Raw genomic sequence first — 18,697 nt, 5'->3', positions numbered from 1 at the left:
GCTAAATATCTTACATACATATATATGTAATATATATTATAATACATCTTACATATATGCATACAAACCATTAAATCAACCATAATCCTTTCCTTGAGGTTCTTATACATCTTTCTACATATGACTGAAATACTACCATGTATAATGGTTTTTACACATGATTCTATCAACTGAAAAATATTTGTTATAATCATGATATAAATAATATGTATCATAAGATGTCAAGAAAATCTTATGACACAAGTTTCCAAAAGTAATTTGACTTTGATATGAGGAAAGAGAAGAACCAGATATGGAGAGAGAAAATTCAGGCAGAAGTGGCTATCTGCAAGATATCAGAGCAATCAGAGTGGACCAGACTTCAGTAGGAGAGGGCTACGAGGCCATGTGGAGATGGATTGAAGGCAGTTAGGATTCCTCTCAAGGGAAAAAAAGTTAAGGAATTCTGGGAGACAGCCAGGAGCACATACATCAGCAATCCCACCTGGGAAAAAAAAAACAAAAAACGAGCAATTCAATCTGACCCTTATACAATGCTATTATAGAGTCATTTTAAGTTTGTGTGAATAACATGAATATATATATATATATATATATATATATATATATATATATATATATATATATATAAACATATATAGCCTGCTTTGTCAAGCGCTAGAATTTTTCCTGGCCAAAGAAGTGGCATGATGAGACTTACTTTGAACATCTTTATTTTTAAGTATAATCAGACTAAGGGTCTTTTCAGGTAACTCGACTGGTGTGGTTTATTTCTGCAAATGTAGTACTTCGCTGACAAAAGAGATTTCCACAACCCTGCAAGTCGTGTTCGTGCAAAACCTTTCTAGACTCCATGCTAAAACTTGAGGGTTACATGCAAAGTTCTTATTTTACATCATATTTTATCATTAAAGAAGAGATTTTCCTGGATATAGGAACATAAATTTCTATCATTTATTTGTAAATTCTATCCAAAAGAATTTGTTTTCTACTTGTGATAGTAAAATGCAAGTTAAAATGCATGCTGAGAAAGAGAACACTTATTCTTGTTTGGAATTTATACAATAATACCTCAATATTATGATTACAATATTTTTTTCATTACACAGGGACTCTATTTCAGCAATTAAAGGAAGTATTGGAGGTGGTGGGAAATGATGCTACATTCTCCAGCTGTTTTTGTTTTTTTTAATCATAGTATTCATCTATTATACAAGACCCATTTATATCATAAGATACTTATGCTTCTGGTCAAATGCATAAGGTTTAAAGAAAAATACCCACACCTAAATTATTCATATGGTGTAATTAGACCTTTTCAATATTTTAAAATTGTCTCAGTAAGGATTTAGTGTATTCTGATTTTATTATACTTAAATATTAACCAAAGTCCTTCTATTTAGGTACAGTTCTACTGGAAACTATACAAGAGAGGTAACAGATAGGTAAACAAAAGCTCTTTAAATGGCTGAGCTGGGTGGTGGCAACACAGGCCTCTAATATCAGCCCTCAGTAAACAGAGGTAGGCTGACCTCTGAGTTCTAAGCCATCTGGTCTACAGACAGGAATACACAGAGAAACCCTGTCTCAAACAAACAGAAGCAAACTGGAATTTGCTTAACTTGTAAATGTGAGGCAGAATTAACTAATGTTGTGGGGTGTTTTTTCCCATGTATGAAAGTTAACTCTTCAAATACTAAGGAATAAACTCATTCAGAGTCACAAAGCTGGGGCTGGAGAAATAGTTCTGCAATTAAGAGCATATACTAAGAGTATTTAGTGCAGTAACAGGGCATCTGACATCAAGCAGCTCATAACTCCAGCTCCAGAGTGATCCAAACACACACACACACACACACACACACACACACACACACTTTAAATCTTTTGTTAGAAGTAACAAACTGTAAACGAAGCTAGTTAGCATCCTCTTGATTCTGTCCATTTGAATAGATAAACAGGATTGTCAAAAGGCTCAGACTATCTGATGCCAGTGTTTTGAGTTTGTTTGGTTATTTTTGTTTTCTGTTATGCTTTGCTTTTCACTTTTAAAAATTATCCTATCATAATATATACATGAATACAATACTGAAATCATATCCTCTCCTTTGCTCATCCTGAACTCATCCCTCACCCTCTCGATCTATGGCCTCACTGTCTTCTTTCTGTTTTTATAGCACACCAAGTCCAGTTAGTTTTGCCTATTTATACATGCTTAAAGCCACCTTCTTGAGCACAGAGAGCCTATCAAGGACCACACTGCTACAGAAACTGATTCGCCATCCCCACAAGTCATCAACTGACAGTAGCTCTTCAGTTAGGGCTGGGGCCTTGTGAACCAGTTATATCTCTCTCCTAGAGTGCTGACTGGATTGATCTTGTACAGACAATCACAGATATTGTGAGTTCCTAAATGCAGCAGCCATATCATGTCCAGAGAATGCTACTTTGCAGAAAGCTTTTAAGACAATCTTCTATGACAATCAGCTTCTTACAATCTTTATACCCATTCTTCCAAGATACTCCCTGGGCCTTGGGGCAGGGGGCATGATACAGATACCTCACTTAGGGCTGAGCAAGTCACACACTTACTCCCTTCATTTTGACCACTTGCCTGTTTCTGAATTAATCACTATCTGCTAGATGGTCACATCTGAGTATCAGTGTGTGATCATCATCAATAGCAGCTAACATACCTACATCTTTTGTTATCTCACTGCCTACTTACTTTACCCATGAGGGTGAATTTCAGTGATATTTAGACTCAAATAAATAGAACAAGATTACTTAGAAAGAGGATTTTAATAATTAACCAGACACTTTACTCATGAAACTGAACAAAACTGAATTTATTTGTGGCCAGAGAGGTCTGACATGGTCCTCAATGCAATCACTATAATCCCCTCTTTCCATATTTCATTACTTCCAGTCACAAAAAGGACAAGCCTCCGTCAAATTATAAAATGAGGTGATCATTTCAGTTATATAAGTAAATAAAGTACATAATCAATTAAAACAACTACTGAATTGTGTGGATTAACACAATTCTCAGAGTCTCTGGTCAGGGCTGTCATAAATAGGTATATGGCATCTTTAACAATGTATTTATGCAACTAGGAGGACTTAATCAACCCCCTTCCATTTTCTATGTCCAACTATTATTTTACTACAGGATGATCAACTTCCTGTATAATTTATAATGACTTAAGCATTTTAAGACACAAGTAATAGATCATCTTTTATCATCTATGTTTTAATCTTAACACATTTGTTTTCAGTTTACTGTAGCTAATAGGTTGGGATATAGTAAACAGTAAGCTTAATGTCTTAAAAGTATGCCATTTGTGAGTCCTTCACAGCTGTTCTTCATTTCTCAATAATGTTGACTATGTAGGTACTTCTTAATGGATACTTCATCTACTTATGGTTTATAACGACATAGAAACCTACTAATGACAAAGTCACTAAAAAATCTATAGGATTGTGTATTTTAATACCTCTTAAATATCTTTGATCTGAATGTGTTAGTAACATGGTGTATATACATCATAACTTAGGGAACTACCAAACTACTTTCAAATGTATTTGCACCCCTTTGCTTTCTTACTGCCAGTGAATGTGCGTTCTAACTCCTCTTTCTCATCAGCATTTCTTGTAGTCACATCATTCCAGTGAAGTTATCTTACAACTAGTCATCCAACTAGAAGATGTCAAGAGTGGGATTTACTCAGGGCCATGGACTACTTTCATGCTGATGGTTAAAAAGTATGAAATATGCATTTTCTGACTGTCTGTCACCCTGGAAAAGTAAATTTAACCTCCAAGATCCCAGCATGCTCAGGAGAAATGGATTACTAAAAATCTTAACATTCCCCCCACAACAAATCAACAAGACATTTCTCACTACCCCTGCTTAATAGATAAAGAGAACAAAATAGAAAGTTGCAGAAATGGTCAAACCTACACAGCTAGTGTGTGGTTGAAGGAGAATTCAAATTCCACATTCCTGTCCTTCATGTGTCACATTTCCTGCAGGGAAGAAGAAGACCTGTCACAAAGGCTCCACTAGTGTTGTAAGAGGTAAGTGACAGACATGTGATAATACCTTCACCACTATATCAGTTGTGCCTTCAGGAGGTCAAGTAGTACTACCTCATATGCTAGCACATAGCTGAGCTCTAAAAATTATGAGCCAGGTGATAGGTTTAGCTGAGATAGTATGATCAAACTTCACAGGATATGAGCAAGACCCTTTTATTACATGTAAAAAAATCAAATGCACCATTCTGAATCTTATGCATACAAAAATGATTTTAATACATAGTGCAGCTATAAACCCTTACACACAAAAACAAGAAAAACAGACACAGCAGGTTGTATTTATACATTCGTTCATGCACAAACATACATGGATATGTATGTAACAATAATAATCAGAGAAAAAGAGACTATTAACTTGAAAGGGAGGAAATATGAGAGAGGTTGAAGAAATGACACCTGGGAGGGCTGGAAAGAGGAAATGGCATACAATTATAGTATCCCATTTCAATTAAAAATATTTTTTAAAAATCTTAGGCTACATTCATACATATGTGTTGTCCAAATCCAGAGTCCCAGGGTTCACTTGGGGAGTCATCATGGTTTTGGAGAAATGGTGGTAAGGGGCCAGAACACAGGTTGGAACTCTGAAGCCTGTCACACTGAACACCAAAATTCACACATCAGAAAACTCACACTAATATTCCTGAAACACCCAACAGATTTCTACTTCAGATAACTTTTAAAGAAAAACAAGCATCACTGTTGGAAGGTACAAAGGATGTTTAGCTCAGCAGATGGAAAACCTGAGGATTGTAAAAGCCATAGGCCACTCATATGGAGTTCCTAAGGACTGTGCACTGTGGCTGCTCAGGCTAAGAGACTGACAGGCACTGGTCGCAAATGTTTTTACAAGATTCAGGCAAGAGACAAGGAACTTGAGCTCTGCCTGTGCTGTTCCAAGTGTGAAGAGCATTTTAATTCTAACAGGAGATAAAAGTTCCACTTGCTTAAGTTAACATACTGTAGCACAAGGCCACAACGACAAATGGACTAACAGTCTCTAGATAAGAGACTTTCCAACACATCAAAATAACCTCTGTTGTTTCAAAACATGAAATTACAATTCCAATCCATCCAGTAGGATGAAACATTTAGAGACCGTACAGACTATAAATCATAGCTCTGACAAGCCATGTGAACGTTGCTCTTCTCAATCTTTTTTCTTTTTCTGGAAGAGGTCACAAAGTCCCTCCCCACAAGATTGGCAATGCCATCCAAAGCTAGCAAAGACCCGCTTTCATATCTGCCTGCATATCTAAAACATCCTGCTTGACATTTCCACTTGGGTGCCTAAAAGACTCCTCAAAAAATTAATTCCACATCTAAGCATCTCATGGGCTCTCGCCCACAACCAAATCTTCCACAGCCTTTCTAGTCTCAGCAAATGTCACTGCCATTCCTATTATCCAATTACTTAGGACAGAAAATTTGGAGCCACCCAGAAAAGTTCCTATTTCTCATGCCCCTGAGCCCTGCCTATAGCCCAGGGCTAACTGTTCCTCCATCAGAACTGTTCAGAGCATCTCTTCCATCCTCTCTTGGCATCACAGTCCATTCCAACTTCATTTTACCATGAACTCAAAATTAGACTGCCTGTCTTAGCTTTTGCTATCTACTTTTCTTTATCTTATATTTCCACATAGGCAATAAAATTGTTCTCAACTTGAGTTTCTTTATGTTATTTAATTTTTACACTTTTTAACTCAATTATTGTAATACAACACCAAGTGTCATATGTAATAAAAGATGTTTTGATGTTTTTTTAATGTATGAATAAGAAGTAGGTTTTCATAAATGGAAAGGAATCTCCGTTACTTTTATAACTCTATACTAAACTTACATATTTTGAAGTACAGCTTTACTTAAAAGTAGATCACTTGAGAAATTTTATTTTATTCCTGAATTTTTGCCTAAAATAGAAGTTTCATTTTCACTTGTTCTTTGAATAATGTACAATAATCTCTAAATTTAACATATTAAATCATTGTCAGGTATTTAATACCACATACATAATTAATCAAATTTCTTTAGACCTTCAAATCACAATTACTTAATATACTTGACTTTCTCAAATATGTTAAAACTCCAAAAGATGGACTTATAATTTGAAAAATAATTGTCTTACAACTTTTTTCTTATAACTATGTCAGATTTACATTTTAATAAATCAAAGTTTATAACATATTTCTGAAATCTTAATTTAAAAAAAGTAGAAGACTGAAATGAGAGTTTCAAGCAGGCAGTACTTTCTTGCTTCTCCCTGGTAGAAGCAAAGTCTAACAGCAGGAGAAAGGTGGGAGATTATAGTGGAAAAAATAGGCTTAAAGACAGATGCAGGAAAGAAAGCCATTGACTTAGCTCATCTGGAAGCTGCAGCCCAGCCTTGTGTTTTGAGACTTGTTTCCCCTTCTTGACTTAAAGGAGTAGTTCAGAACTAAGAGAGCTGTGTACACACAGTTCTTTGAGATACATCCATCTGTGTGCTTTTCTCTCCCTTGGAGCTCACAGCAAATTTTGTCATGCTGACTTAGCCATCCTTGTCCACCTTAGGGACATCAAGCCTGGGTCAAATGCTACTGAAACAAGTCCACTGAAAAATGCATGCATCAGGCTAGAGGCTCAGAAGGGAGTGGAGATCACTTTCCTTTTAAAACCAGTGGCTTAAGCTGTCAGCGAAAGTAAATCCAGTCACTGAGCAGAAATGCATAATCTTAGGTGGAAACCAGAATATAAATGAAAGAGATATGGAAACAATGTAAAAACCATAGTAAAATGTCAGAGGTCCACAACTCTGACAAAAGCACTGAGACTAAGAGGAGCAGAAAAAATGGGGTGGGAACTATGGTAGTTTGAATGAAAATGAATCCCATAGACTTATATATTTACATGCTGGTAACCTAGCTGATAAGCCTTTTCAAAAAATTAGAAAGTTTGGAAACTATGTAGGTTTCCCTAATCAGAAGAATGAATAAAGAAAATGTGGTATATTATATACAGTGGAGTATTACTTATCTGTTAAATATATATATATATATATATATATATATATATATATATATATACACACACATCATGAATTTTCCAGGAAAATGGATGGAACTAGAAATAAAACACCCAGAGTGAGGTAACCCAGACCCAGAAAGATAAATAAGGTATGTATTCACTTATATGTGGATATTAGTCATTAAGTAAGTGATAACCACTATGAAATCCATAGACTCAGAGAGGTTAAGCCTAGAGGAAGTAATTGAGTGAGGGACAAATTGATTTCCCTGGGAAGAGTAGATTTTATGAGTGGATTGTGGGTAGGTTTGGGTGGGGGACAATGAGAAGATCACATGGAGAGTAGAAGGAGAGTTAGGGTTGAGGAGAGGACTGAGAGGGGGGACAACTGAAACTGAGGGGCATTTGAAGGATGATGTGGAAACCTAATAAAGTAGAAACTTCCTAAAATACATGAAGACGATCTTAATGAGGTCTAGTAGTGGGGTATATGGAGGTCCAACTACACATCTCTTGTGGCTTCCAATACAGGCAATGATTTGCATCCAACTGAGTTGTTGACCAAGTGGGTCCAATGGAAACACCTAAGCTGATGTTGAGACAATGGGTTGCTCTCCACAAAATGACAGAAGGGCCCTATTGCTGAGGACAACACTCACATACATTCTAGTATCTTTAGTGAGGATCAGTTTTCTGCAAGCTACCAAAAGACAAACAAACACCAACCTGGCCACAAAACCATTGACCTACGATCTATCCTTTTTACAAGATATGCTAGGGGAGGTAGTCAACCAATGTCTGATTTAACTTAAGGCCCACTCCACGAGATGGAATCCATGCCCAGCTTTGCTTGGGTGACCAAATCCAGAAACTATTTAACCCAGGGATTGAGGGTAAAACCAACCTCTGGTCTTTAAAAAAAAAAAAAGTATCAATAAAACAACTTCTAATGATAGTCTGTTATCAGTGCTTCATCCAGGCATCATTAGGCATGCTTGCTCCTGAAGCAGATGGGAACAAAAGAATAAACCCACAACCAGATATTATGAGGGGAGAGAGTCCTTGAAACATATACCTTTAAATGGGAGGTCTACATCAAATCCCATCCCTTAAAGCTCATGGAATAAGTAATGGAAGATACTAGGAGAACAGAGCCCTTTGAATAAACTGAACATGGAGTATATGAACTCATAAAGCCTGAAGCAGCAAGCACAGGTCCTACATGGGTCCACTCACTACTTATGGGACTCCTGAGCATGTGAATGAGTGGGTCCTTAATTCTTGTACCTGCTCTGTGGCTCTTTTTCTTCTGTTGGGATACCTTTTCCAGCCTCGATGTGATGGTTTTTTGTTTTATTTTACTGTTCTTTATTTTTCCATGTTGGGCTTTTATCTCTTAGAAGACTGTTATTTTCTAATGAGAGATAGGAAAGGGAGTGGAGAGGAAGGGAGGGGAAGGAATTGAGAGAAATGGGGGGAATTGGAAAGGAAACGGTAATCAGTATACATTGTATGAGGAAATAATATATTTTTAATAAACGGGAAAAAATAAAGTGTGGCCTTATTGGAGAAAGTATGTCACTGGGCTTGGGCTTTGAGGTTACAAAAGCCCATCTCAGACCCACTGTCATTGTTCACACACACACACACACACACACACACACACACACACACACACCCCTCTGCCTCTTGCCTATTGATCAGGATGTAAAGCTCTAGCTACTGTAACAACACCATGCCTGCTACCTTCCCACCATGACGATCATGGACTAACCTCCTAAAACTGTAAGCAAGCTCCTGATGAAGTGGTTTCTTTTATAAGAGGGGCCTTGGTCCTGATGTCTCTTCACAGCAATAGGATAGCAACCAAAACAGGAACCAAATTTTTCAAATATGATGAAAAAAGAGAGAAGAAAATGGAAAATGGGAAGTAAGCCATAGTGATGGGTGGTGGAAATACCCCCAACTCAAGCCAGTTTGTTTCCCATATCTATGTTGGCTTCATGAGCAGCTGGTTCTTTAACACAGTCAGTCTTGACACCAGGCCAGCCAATTGAGCTAATCTGTCCAGGGTAATAACCAATCAAAGAAATCTCAGTTACATGTTAGCTTATCCTTGTAAGCAGGGAAACATGGTTGCTTTCAATAGTAATTGTCTCAATGCAGTTTCTCTGGAGAGCAAGACACACAAAGCAGTGAGTATTTCCAGTCTTTCCTCTCTGAAAGGCACACAGTCCAGGAAGATAAAAGGCTGATTAGCATAGGCCATGACAACTCTTGTCCAAATAAACATTCAACAGAGAAAATGCTATTTCTTTTGCCTTTCTTTCTCCCTGTTTACTTTTTATTTCCCATTGTCTTCTCTCTTATCATAGCTGAAGAAGGGGACCAAATATCTGCCTTTAGATAGTGCTGCTTATAGAAACAACAGAGGACAGCATCAAAAAGCCTGGTGGCATAGTACCTGCAGCAAGCTGTGTCATCGATTACATTGATAGGATTTCAAACTGCACATTTTTTATTAGACTAGATAAGTGATCACACAGAGAGTGTGTAGTGTCCCTACTCTTGTAAAACCTATAGAAAAAAAAAAGGAGTCTCAGGTGCCAGCACAGAACACACCATGTCAAGCCAAACTACACATCATTTAAAACCTTATTAAAATTACTACAAATCCAATTGTAAATAAATTTAGTATTTGAAACTGATATTCCAGGATACATCATCAATACTTTCATCTGCAGAAAGTATTCTGTGAGATAGTGTGTCCTAGAGATATCAGAAAAGGTACAGCCATGAAGTCTCACCAACATGGCTGCCTAAACATGACCTGAACAAGTATGATTCAAACATGCTAACACATGGATCTGGGGAAAGCTCAACAGACCTCAACCCTGGATAAATAACTACAGGCAACTATTCTCCTGAGAGTGGGAAATATAGTCTTCCTCAGGGAAGAACACACCCATTAGATATCAAAGGGTCAAGACCTGAAAATACATACATGCAAGTAACATCATATGAACTGAGCTGGTTCTATTTATTATATTTAAGAATACATATATGTCAACAATTAAAGGAAATATGTCATTAATTTGGAAAAGAAAAGGGGATCTGTGGGAGGATTTTGAGAGAGGAAATGGAAAGGAAAAATAATGTAATATATTGTAATTTCCAAGAATAAAAAAAAGCTTAAAAGAAAAGGTTGTTCCAACAAAAGAACTCTCACATTAAAGTAGACACCTTCATTTAAAAAGATATGCTATATAGAAAAACAGCAAATATGAAAAACAGAGCACTGAGATACTCCAAGGTAATCCTCCTACAACTGATTCCAAAGAGAGAGAAGTTGGTGAAATGCCAGATAAAGAATGCAAAAAATAATTCTTTAAAAAGTTGATAAATTCCTAGAATATCCCAGTCTTAGTCAGTGTTCTATAGTTGTGAAGAGACAACTTGACCACAGTAACTCTTATAAAGGAAAACATTTTACTGGAATTGGCTTAAAGGTTCAGAAGTGTACTCCATTATTATCATGGCAGGAAGCAATGCTCAGACAGACATGGTGCTGGAGAAGGAGCTAAGTGCTGTACATCTGAATTGGTAGGCAGTAGAAAGAGAGACACACTGGGCCTGACTCAAGCATTTAAAACCTCAAAGTCCACACCCAGTAATATACCTTCTCCAACAAGGTTATTGACTCTAACAGGGCCATACCCCTTAATGCTGTCATTCCCTGGCGACCATGCATTCAAACCTATATGTCTGTTGGGGGTCATTCCTATTCAATGCTAAAGAAAGTTAAACCACCACAATACTAAAGAAAGTTAAAGAATTAAGGACAACAATTCATGAAATTAATTAAAAGATAAAGATGGGTATTTGGAAAGTAATAATTAAACAAAAAATTTGGGGAAAGGTCAGTAAGTTAAAAATTTAAAACTCAATGGAAAGATGCATGGAACCATACTAAGTAGATGACAGAATTTCAGGGTTTGCAAAGACTGATGAATTAGAATATAAACAGTGATATGGAAATTTTTATTTTCTATGTTTAGTTCTGTGATGAATTAAACATTCAAACAAGCAACAAAATTAAAAATGAGAGAGATGGAGGGAGCCACAAGTTATGGTGATATTGTAGTACATCCCTGTAATCAGTAATTCCCGCAAATGATAGCGAGATTGGGAGTTCAAAGCTGAGGTTAGCTACATAATAATCTTAAGGCTAACCTTGTCTACTTGAGACTCAATCTCAGGATATACCAAATCAGGGTCTGGATAGATGACCTAACAGTTAAAGGGATGAACTACTCTTGCAGAGGACCCAAGTTCCATTCCCAGCACCGAAGTTCTATGGTTGCCTACCTGTAACTCCAGCTACAAAGGATCTGTCACTCTCTTCTGGCTTCTACAGGCACCTGCACACCTGTGTACATATCTACACACACACACACACACACACACACACACACACACACACACACACACACACACACACACACACACACAAACACACACACACATTTAAGATAAATGCAATGCACCCATGGAATTTTGTCTAAAATCAATCATATAAAAGAACACAAAGCAAGTCTTTACAAACATAGGAAGAAAGGAAATGATCTGTCTTCTTGTCTTCTGATTATAAAGGGTTAAAACTAGTAATCAAAAGCAAGAGAAACTGCAGAACAAGCATCAGCATCAAGTTGTAGAGATAGGGCAGCATAGAAACTCCATGATGTTGTAGGTGCCTATCCTAGTGTTTCGATGACATGGAATGATGACTAACTAAATCATCAGAGAAAGAAGAAACCTTCAAATTCCCTGGACCAAATTCAAACAGAAACACAACAGAAGAAAACTGATGGGACACAATGAAAACAGTCCTAGGCAGGAAGGTTAGAGCTATGTGTGCCTATGTCCACAAGAACAGAGCACTCTCAAGTAAATAAATGTAGTATCATGGGGTTACAGGAAAATAAGAATAAACCAAGGGGTGTACCCAAAAGCTGTGGTGTTTAATTTTACCACCCAGAGGGTTATTTGACCAGGCTTAGAAACATCTTTAATATCACAGTTGGAGTAGAGAGTAATGTTCCAGTACCATCTAATGGGTAATGGCTGCCACTATATATCCTACAGGATCCATGCCTAAAACAAGGAATTTTCTAGTTAGAATATTAATAGTGCTAAAGTCAAGACACTGCCAAAAATACAAAACAAAACAAAAAAACCCTAAAAGTTGGTGAGTTTTTAAAATGTGTTGTTTCTAAAGTAAACTTTGGTCACTAGTGTAACTTAACTGAGTAGCAATGAGTTATCAGGCATCTGCTGAAGACAGGGGCGATAGCATACATGCAAAACAAACGAAAGGAATCCAACAATGGAGGGAAAGTAAAGTCCAAAGTTGCATTGTTCAGAGGAGTAAAATGGTGGCTACGGAACTCTAGAGATGGACCCTTCATAGCAACATCTTAATGCACAAAATAACTTCCTGAATGTTAAGGAAAGCAAATGAGAGATTTAGCATTTTAATAAGAAAGTATGTACGCCTTTAAGAAAACAGTAAATAAAGGGTGACCTAAGTCACAAAGAGTACTAAAGGATAGAGAGCTGTTTCTAAGAGATGATAGTGAAACTTATCAAAACACAGAAAAAGGCACAGGTATTTACCTATATGGTAAGAGATGCCTAGTGAGTTTTAAACTCAACCAAGCTTAATCCAGGACTAATTAGAATTAAGCTCTCAAAGGCTAAATACAAAGAGGAATATTGTAACAGCTAGAGAAGAAACAAAAACCATTTAAGGCTGTCCAAATGCTCCTGATGAGAAATTCAGAAGCAGCTTCCTACATTCTGAGAAAGTGACCTAAAATGTTCCCAGGTCCAAAGTAATCTAAAAGCAAAGGATTCCAGCTGGGAAACTCTGCCTGGCAAAGCTGTACTTCAGAAGTGACTGCTAGGAGTGAGACAGGGACTCACACATTGGAGTTTAATGTCCACTGTGATGGATGGAAAGGGTAAAGCAGAGCCAAACAGTGGGGTTCAGAGGTGGGATGTTTGGGAGGTGATTAGGAAGAGATATACTCATTAGGTGCAGTACCCGTACTTCAATATCATGTACTACACAAAAGGCCACAGGTCTGAATATATACACATATACTCCCATCTTCTGCTGTGTAATGCTTGGCATCATGCCAGAACTATGACCACTCAGCTCAGATCAGAACCATGAACCAGAATCCATTCTTTTGTGTATATAGTTACACTGTTCCGGTATTTTGTTATAGTAAGAAAAATTGGGCTAGTGCAGTTAGCTTTTCTAGGCAGCTGACTACATATCTGCATATAATAAGAATGTCTTCCTGATGCTTATGTCTAATTTAGCTGTCTTAACACTTCAGACTTTTGCACTAGTATCATGTAAAACTTCATCATTAGATTTGGTACCTAGAGGGTAAAAATATCATGATGTTTGACATTGAATCATTTCTTCTTTTTTTTTTTTTTTTTTTTTGAGGAAGATTCTTACTAGTCTTCATATACTAAGAATTTTTATAATAAAAAGTATTGAATTTTAGTGATTTTTGTGGAGCAGTTGTGATGAGCCTATTTGTTTTTTATTTCTTAGCTCAATACATGTAAATTGTATTGATGGATTTATTTTTTGAAGGCATTTTAACCTACATGGGATGAACAGCACTTAATTTACTGTACTACCGTTTCAATACAACAAAGAATTTGGTTGGAGAACATTCCAGGTAAGATTTTTGAAACTACATTCCCATAAAAGTTAATGATGTATGGGATTTGCTAAATAATTTGCTGCCCACCATGGGATAGATTCTGAGTTGGGCTGGTCACTAGTCACCCATTCAGTTTCTGCTCCATTTTTGTCCCTGCACTTATTTTAGACAGGAACAATTTTGGGGCAAAAGTTTTGTGGGTGGGTTGGTGTCCCCATCCTTCCACTGGGTGGCCCTGTCTAGCAACTGGAGGTGGTCTCTTCAGGTTCCACTCTTGGACATTTTGGCTAAGGTCACCTCTACTGAGTCCTGGGAGCCTCCCCATCACAGGTCTCTGAAACTTTCTAAAGGTTTCCCTGCCCCCTACACCCTGCCCCCCGCCCCTCTGCCTCCACCACCTCTTGGCCCTCTGGGCTTCTCTCTTGTCTCACTCCATACCTGATTCTGCCCTACCTTTGTCACACCCCCCCTTTCCCTCTCCAACCCATATCCCTCCCTCCCTCCCTCCCTCTGCTTTCCATGATTATTTTGTTTCCCCTTCTATGTGGGATTCTCACTTGGGCCTTGGGCCTTTCTTCTTGTTTAACTTCTTAGGATCTGTGTGGGGTGGCATGGGTATTCTGTACTTTTTGGCTAATATCCACTTATTAGTGAGTACATACAATGCACATTCTTTTGAGTCTGGGTTACCTCCCTCAGGATGATATTTCCTAAATCCATCCATTTGCCTGCAAAATTCATGGTGTCCTTGTTATTAATAGCTGAATAGTTCACCACTGTATAAATGGCCACATTTTCTGTATCCATTCTTTAGTTGAGGGACATCTAGGATGTTTCCAGTTTCTGGCTATGAACATGGTGGAGCATGCAACTTAGAATCTATCCCAAAGGTGGGCACCAAACCCTGACACTATTACTGATGATATGCTGTGCTTCTAGATAGGAGCCTAGCATGACTGTCCTCTAAGAGGCTCTACCAGCAACTGACTACATCAAATGCAGATACTCACAGTATTGGACTGAGGTCTGGGACCCTATAGAACAGTTAGGGGAAGGATTGAAGGAACTGAAGGGGATGGCAACCGCATAGAAGACCAACAGTGTCACCTAACCTGGACCCCTGGGAGCTCCCAGAGACTAAGGCGCCAACAAAAGAGCATACACTAGCTGGTCTGAGGTCCCAGCACTTATGTAGCAGAGGGCTGTCTTGCCTGACCTCAGTGAGAAAGGGTGTGCCTAATCCTGGTAAGACTTGATGGGTTATGAGGGAATGGGGAATGAGGGGAAAAACTCTTCAAGGGGGACTGGGCTAGGGGGCAACATTTAAGATGTAAGTAAATAAAATAATTAATTAATGTATATGTATCTTTTTTAAAAAAGCTAACATGAAAGTTAACCACGTTACCATGGTTTTACTAACAAGATTATATTAACATTGTAGAATGACATGTGTGACTTTTATATTTCTCTATTTTCAGAAATAACCTCTAAAAACACAAAACAAAACAAAAATCAATTGTGCCCTGAAAATTTGGTAGAAACTTTTTATAAAGACTTTAGTCTAAATTTAAACATGAAGAGCAAACTTTATATGCCCCAGTACAGGGAAAAGCCAGGGCCAAGAAGTGGGAGTGGATGAGTAGGGAAGCAGGGCGGGGGAGGGGGAGGGCATAGGGGACTTTCGGGATAGCATTTGAAATGTAAATGAAGAAAATATCGAATAAAAATTGGAAAAAAAAAAGAATGAAGGCGTAAAGAGTCTTTTGACAAGAACTAACATTTACACCAATAGATGGTGGATGATAGAACCAGGTTTTTCACTGTTGGAGTCAAATAGCACAATGAGGCTCAAGAGATAATGCTGCAGTTAAGGCTGCTCTTGAAGATGGCCAGGCTTGGTACTCAACACTCACATGGCAGCTCAAACTGTCCAACCTCCTGTTCCAGGGATCCAAAGTCCTCTTCTGAACTCTGTAGGCACTGGGGATACATGTAGGCAAAACATTCGAGCACATAAGAATGAACAAATCTATTTTAAATAAAAGTATTAAATAGAAATGAGTTTTTTAAATAGAAACAAGCACAAGGAAAAGCTAGAATGATCCACATGGTGCTGAATAGTGTTGGGACCATGCTTAGCTCAAGACATGAATATAAGTAGGTAACATAAAGAAATGAATTTTTCAAAATATGAGCAAACCTGGCATTTCTTCAAAGAGACACAGCAACCAAATATAAGAGCTCTCACAGGCCAAAGCTGTGTCAGTCTAAGAAACCACTTAGACAAAGTAGCAGCAGATAACACAAACCATATGTATAAGCCCATACTGACATAAATTAAGCAACAAATAAATTCATAGAATTAAAAATAGACATCCTCTGTAGAATTTTAAATAATTTATGTAAAGTCTCCTCTTTTGTGGTAATGAAGTACAGACCCTCTCTCTTTAAGTGTGTGTTCAGCATACTGACTCCCTTCCTTGCAAGGAATATGGTATGGAAAGGAGGAAGCCAAGTACACCAGATAACGGTGAGAAACACTACCTCGGCCACTTACTCAGATAAACATCACCAAATGTGTGCCATGTGGACAGTCTACATCCATCCCAGGGTCTGGTAGCAACACTCTATCTCTGGTACTTTCCTCATAAAATTCCATAGCCTGTTGAATCATGAGAAACACATCAGATAGAAATTGATAAAAATCATGCAGAAGAAGAAATGTGTCAGTGCCCACCTGTAATGCCAGCCATGTTTGTTTGAAATGGGATGAGGGTAAACATGAGAGCAGCCAGAGATTCAGAGCTGGTCTGACTGAACAAAACAGCAACAACAACAACAACAACCATGCAAGAACGGAAAAGTAGGAGGGAGGAAAGTTTTACAGAAAAACCTGTGTAATTTACTGTGGTGATAGTTTTACACATACACACCCATTAAGTTACATACATGAAATATGTATTGTGTGTTCTTCTGGAAGAACCAAGACTTACGTGACCTTTAATCTAAAGACCAAACAACATTTTGTATTCTCTTTTCTCTAATGAGTTGTGTTGCTAATAATCATCTTCTACAAAACAACTGATCACTACTTCTCAAAACCATTATATTAATATAACCATCTTAGAAATCATGAAAACCAAGATATACCCAAGGACACACAATATCTAAGTATGATATAGAGTACTGAATGAAATCCAGGTATATAAAGAAAGATTAAAAAACTAAGAAATGTAAATAAGTATGGATTACAATAGCCAGTAACAATACAGTGTTGATTCACTGGTTAGAAACAATGCACTACACTAAGGTGACCTGGCTAGGAGAATTTCCCAGTAGGGGACACCAGCGGTGAAATAAATGTGAGCTCTGTAGTCTCTTACCACTTTCTTATACACTTAGAATTAATTAATTTAGGGAAACACTAGCTGAAATTCTACTATCAAACATCTCTGAAATGAATCATCTTCAATGCAGTAATTGAAACTGGTAAGCCAATGTAATAAAATATTAGAAATAAAATAATTCAAACAGCGAGATTTTGAAAGCTGCAGAGTTATCTCATATCCCTTCTGTAAACTGTCCTCCCATCCACCCATCTCATTTAACCTTTTCTGTTCCATTATTCCCTTTAACCACCATGTCTATCTCCTTTCTCTTGAAAACAGATAGGCTGACCACACACAAGAGCAGGTCGTACTCTCAAGAGTAGTTAGGCAATACAAACTGCACTTGCTTGGGGGAAAAATAGAAAATTGAAAGTTGAGCAAGTAGGCAATAGCAGAGAGAATAGATAGGAAGCGGGGCATGAAATTCTCAAATAATTAATTAAAATATTATTCTAAAAATATTGGCGTTGGAAAGAGAGGACCCCTAACCAGAGGAAGTCCCTGTAAAACTGTGTCCTTGGGGTCCATTCTGAAGCTAGCCTGACCATTCCTCTTCCAATCTAACTATTTTCTTCATGTAAAATGTATTAGGAAAATCATAGTCAATGAATCATTTATTATATGAAGGGAATGGTGTGTTCGCATGGCTTGTAGCTGCATATGGATGCAATGTTAGGAATTCTATCAGTATACAATTTCCAGATGTGTTTAAAAAAATAAATTTGGGAGGAAGAAAAAATCTGTAACACTGGGTGGTGCGCAGAAAATCTTCCTCATTTCATTTCCACATAGCCGATGATCAGAGCAGTAACTGACCCCTTTCCTCAGTGCTATCCCTAATGTTTTGTGGCAGGAGAGGGGAAAAGTCAATTAGTATTCTTATCATTTAAATGATGATTTATGGCCTATTAAAATATTCATGAAGGATAATTATGCTTTGAAAATTGTTCTGAACCAAGCAGCCAAATTATGAATGATGCTGGTTCATTTTTCTACTCTTCAAGCATACGTTTAGGTTGCAAATTGTGTTTGCCTAGAGTAACACACCAGGCTTATATAGAACAAGGTGATTTCTCTAACAAAAAAATATATGGTAGCTAGAAACTTAAACAAATATTGATCTTATATGTTGTGATGGAGACCAGTGCCTTTCAATAATTTTCCTGAGCCACAAGCTTGTGTCTTACCTGATATTATCTGGAAATTTATCATATGTGTGTGTGTCTAATATATATGTGCATATATTAGACACACATATTTATGGAAGTATATGTATTTATATGTATGAATATACATCATGTATGTATGTATATATATATATATATATATATATATATATATATATATGTATGTATGTATTTGTGTATAGGATAATTCCATACATGATAAATATAAGCAACTGTAATTTTATGCATTTTTTGTTGGTTGGTTTTTTGGGGTTTTTTTTGTTTTGTT

The sequence above is a fragment of the Mus caroli genome, chromosome 9 (genome assembly GCF_900094665.2).
Source record: "Mus caroli chromosome 9, CAROLI_EIJ_v1.1, whole genome shotgun sequence".
Classification (NCBI taxonomy): Eukaryota; Metazoa; Chordata; class Mammalia; order Rodentia; family Muridae; genus Mus; species Mus caroli.
The sequence above is the reverse complement of the archived record's forward strand: the minus strand, read 5'-3'. Positions refer to the sequence as shown.